This window comes from Macadamia integrifolia, chromosome 2 (genome assembly GCF_013358625.1).
Source record: "Macadamia integrifolia cultivar HAES 741 chromosome 2, SCU_Mint_v3, whole genome shotgun sequence".
NCBI lineage: Eukaryota > Viridiplantae > Streptophyta > Magnoliopsida > Proteales > Proteaceae > Macadamia > Macadamia integrifolia.
Window position 1 is genome coordinate 34466982 of NC_056558.1, and position 4953 is coordinate 34471934.

The 4953-nt window shown below is 37.6% G+C and overlaps 1 pseudogene; it reads left to right on the forward strand.

Annotated features, from left to right (window-relative positions):
• The first annotated feature begins 883 nt into the window (after positions 1–883).
• On the forward strand, positions 884–3690 carry LOC122065227 (annotated as a pseudogene).
• The last annotated feature ends 1263 nt before the right edge of the window (positions 3691–4953 follow it).

Consider the following 4953-nt stretch of genomic DNA (forward strand, 5'->3'; position numbering starts at 1 on the left):
GGTTCCCACATTTATGGAAAATCCCAAGAGTTCTTGGGGATGACGTAAGGTATGCAGGAAATTTCATCAATTTAAGTGAATCTGCTCTCATAGATTAAAAAGAACAATATGATCCCTCTCTTAATAGATTTACCATATTTAGATCCAATGGTTGAGGTGTTCTAGTTGGAGGAATTTAAGTACAATGCATATCCAAAGGAGTCACAATTGCATCATATAGAGAAGACAATTTGTCTATGAAAATTATAAGCAATGACTAGTACTCATCTGATACATACCTCAATTATGTCATAAAAATTACTGATAAAGGAAGCAATAGATTATGAGAAAACCCACAACAAAGAGTTTGGGAATTTTTAGGGAAGCTCTCCAGAATTGATAGGACCACTAGAGAGATATCCCACCACACTAGAAATAGAAGTATGCCCTAGGGGAAAGTCCCAAAACAACTGTTGTATCTCTTCATGGCTCAAATTTGTGGGGTGCACTCTAGGTTGAGACAAATACTAATGAAACGAACTCCACCCTATGACAACCAGTCCCAATATATAAACATTAACTCCATTCCAATAGGATTTTGGTTATAGAATAAGAATTCGAAGAAAACACCAAGTTCTGGACAGGTAGGGCTAATCTGAGAGGGGTGCTAACTCACCAAGTATGAGAAGTATGGGGCTAACACACCTGGTCGATAGATGTCTAGGATGGGATGTATGGGTCCTCCAAATCTTGTCTACAAATAGGTTGTGGGGAAACAATAGCACAACAGTTAGAATTCAACAACAAATTAGGGTTTGAGTAGCTAGACAGAGAGAGCCTTGTAGCCTTGGTTAAAAGGGTCACTTTTAGGGACCTGAAGCAACCCTCAAAAGGGCGCTAACAGATGAACTCAGGTCTGTGAGATATGAGAAAACGATCTCAAGTCAAAACCTTGACCCTTGCCGACGTCGATCCCTTCTCTTGGTCTAATCTTCAAGGCTGATTTGTGGTCTCTTCTAGGTCTACAATAACTCTTCTAATGGCACTCGCTCACAGGTTCAAGCAAAATGAAAATAAAGAAAAGAAAATAGAACCTGATGGAAGGTTGAGAAGGGTGGAAGAAGATAATGGAATTAATGAGTATCTCCCCCTCTCAGGTTTTGGGCATTATACCCCTCAATAGAGTAGGTATCTGATATCTCAATCACTGCTTTTTAGCCAAGAGTTTGCAATCAATAATTTTATTAATAAAAGTCTCTCTTCATTACAATTGATGTTGCAACCTATTGTACAAATATTATCCAAATGATTGTTGTTTATAATTTATAATTTATTGTCATACATGATTTTAAAAATAATTAATAAATACAAATATAAATTATATAAAAGAGAGCCTGAACCATATATTTCACCTATAAAAACAGGAAGGTTGTGTTTGGTAGTCATTTTGTTCCAGAAAGTGACGTTTCGGCTGCATTTGGTAACGTTCTAGAAAAATGTTTCTGGAGTTTTTTCAGTGCATTTTTTTTTTGGAACAAAAAGTGAAAAAAAAAAAAAAAAAGGAAAGAAAAAAGCAGTAGAAACGAGAATTGACGAAACGACAAAAGGTAATTCCGTCGTTTCAGTTTCGTTAAAAAAAAAAACATTTTGACATAGAAACTAAAATTTCCGTTTTTTACACGAAACGTTGTTTCTAGAATAGAAACGTTACCAAACATGGCATTCACGTTAAAAACAAAATTTTCTGTTTCTATGTCAAATTTCTGTTTTAAAACAAAAAAAAGGTGTTTGGTGAACTGTTTCAGAACAGGAAAACACGATTTTATAAAATTCACACGATTTGATCCTATTGAAACGAAACAAAATTGTCGAAACATGATTTCCATGTTCCGTCATTTCGTGTTTCTAGCTTTTTTTTTTTTTTTTTTTTTTTTTAAAAAAAAACCAAAAAATATCAAGTTGACACCAAACGCTTTATTCCATATTTTTTCCCCATAGAACGGACAAACGTCCGGATGACTACCAAATGCAGCCGAACTATATAACTGTTTGATTTTGTTCTTAAAAAAAAATAAAAAAGAACCGGTTTGGTCTTGATTTCATTATATGAAACCCAACGATTCGATTTTGATATCTACCTTGAAGCAGGTCTAGAACATCCTGACATTCTTGCAAATCTCATATTCGAAGGATTAAGACTATGAAAGAGAGATCCGAGGACACCAGAGTTGTCGGCTATCGCTCCTTCGCTCCTTTTTGCCCCTCTCTCCCTCTCTACTCCCACCGTCGGTAGGGGAGAGAACGCAGCTGGTAAGCTTAGATCCGCTTCTTCTGTCCTCCAAAAAAACAAATCTGAGAACAAGCCACATATCTCTCAAATATGAGACCTCGTGGATACACATTACCCCTTGAACTATATAGTTTCAGATATCTCTTCAAAGGCCTCTATTACCTCCTAACTGGTCTAGCTACACCATAGTGAAAATAGGCTCCCTCCCCATAGTAAAACCTAAACCCCAACTCAAAATAGATGGATATCCCGTTATTTCTTCTCTAATGGTGGTTTTTTATGTTGTAATGTAGGTGTGAGTAGGCGATTTGAAGGCTTTAAGTCTGGCAGTTTGTCTTCTACTCCCAATCAGTCCTTCAACAAAATCCAGGTTAGTTTATTCAGTCTTTTCTTCATCCTGTGCTTACCTGTTTCGGGCCTTCATAAACTACAATTACCTGCAATAATGAGAAAGAGTCAAGAGTGTAATGAGTTCCTCTATTCTTGAGCGTTGATGACAGACTGAGAACCTGAGAGGGTAACAAACTCTGGTTTTAAAGTGAAAGTATCCATGATTGTAATCTCCGTCAACCTCTTTTCAGCATTCTCACGGCCACTTTATCCCTACTGCTTGCAGTGATTGTTTTGTCTCTTACAACTCCATTTTCTAAAAGGTCACTTGCTTCGTATACACTATTGTATGTTTATGGTTTCTTGTTTTCTTTTCTTTTCTTGAGAAAAAAACTGAATTTTTGTATTAAAAACTTGAAAGTGTAATTGATGTCTTAATGAAATAAGTCTAATTCACATAGTGAAAAATAGGGTTTCTGCATCAACAAAGACCATTGAGGTTGCACGGGGTGATCAAAAACCTTGGACAGGGGATGTAGCTCATGTTTGGAGAAACTGATGGCAATTCCCCCTAACCCCAAATGAGACAACTCTTATTCTCCAAGGACTATCCATCCCAACAAACACAACTATTTATCTAGTTGGTGGGGTTGGTCTGATGGAAATTAAAGGTTTAACAAATGTTTATACCAATGTGTACACGAAATCGACCCTCCTCAGAGGTGAGGATTTCACAAGCATGCATGGGAATACAAAAGCTGCATTGGATTATTATGTATCAATCAACAGTCGTTCATACATGGCAACATGTTTAGGTAACATGGATAAGATGGTTGCTGCCGCCATGAGAGCATCTAAAGGGTTGTTCAAAACTCTGTTCTTGAGCATGAGGGCTTTTGCACAATTCACTTCAAACGGGCTGAAAGAAAAAGAGTTATCACAAGCCCTTTGGAAAGTTCACAGAGATGACCTTATGGTGGGAAGAGGTTTTGCCTTGCTTGATTGTTTTTGCAAGTTCAAATTGTAACTGGCACCAAATTGTAATATTTTAAGTTTGTTACACAATAATGATTAAAACTAATTAATTTCCACATCCTTTTTTGTCTTCACTTGCAACCTGAAGGAGCTTTACAGTCCCAGAGGGTGGCCAAGCAGGGCCTAAATTGGATAAAAAAAAATGCTACCTTGCTGGCGTAGGTACACACAAGTGTGCTGGCCAATGGGACGGTACAGGGTAGCACGGTTTTTTCACACCTGCTATGTCGAAATATGGACACACATTTAGGTAGCTTTCTTTCTTCCAAAAAACTATATCTAGGGTTGGGACCATGGTTAAGAAGGTATTGAAAATTGGATGGGTTTCATCCATTGACATTGATCTAGATTGAGTGTATCAGGTTGATTCTATTAGATCAATTTTCTTTTTGAGATCAGCTAAGAAATAAAGAAATCTATATATCATTTTAGTATAAATAAATTAGCAACATCGGACGTGTAGATCATCCAAAAACATTAGGGGAGTTTAAAAGTAGTTCGATGGGAGGTCAAATAAGTGAGATCAAACCATTTAAAGTTTGGATGGAAAAAAATATGAGAGATAAATAAGCACGCCACTTGTGTGCTACACGCTTGCGAGTGGCACTCACGGGGGTGCAAGATGGTGTATCATACAAAATTAGCAAGTAACATGCGGCGGTGTATGTAGCCTTTTCCCAAATATATATATATATATATATCGAGTTGCAGTTTTTAATAAATATTGGGTTAGATTGACCATTATATTACTGACTGCATCATAGCCGATGCTTCGAACCATGGTTTATTTACAAAGAGAAAAAAACATAGTTTGAGCTAGTTAGCAGTCACCCATCTGCTTGTATTTTTTGATATCCAATTATCCAAGAGGGTATTCGATTATGCATAGATTTCTTTACGTATGGACTTCATCAAAGAGGTAATGGAATGGGGAAAAGACAGAAGGGGAATAAAAAATATTGGCCCTTCAAGGCGCCACAATGTTTAATTAAGTAAAACGATTCATTATTTCCCACTTGACGGTACATGTATTGGTCCATGCGATAAAGGACCCCACATATTAGGGGTGTCAATTGGTTGGGCCGGGTCGGTCTCGGTCGGGCCTAATCGGAACTGGCGGTGTAAAACACTTGCACCGTGAATGCCCGTTTACTTAAATGGGCCTAGGTTTGGGGGGCATGGTATGGTTTGTAATCGAGCCAGTTGGTGTCGGGCTTTTATTGGGCACCTTAAATGGGCCTTAAACGGGCTACGAACCTACTTAAGTCTACAAGGGCTCTAAACAGGCTCCCCCTAAAATCCTTTTTTAAGTGGATTAA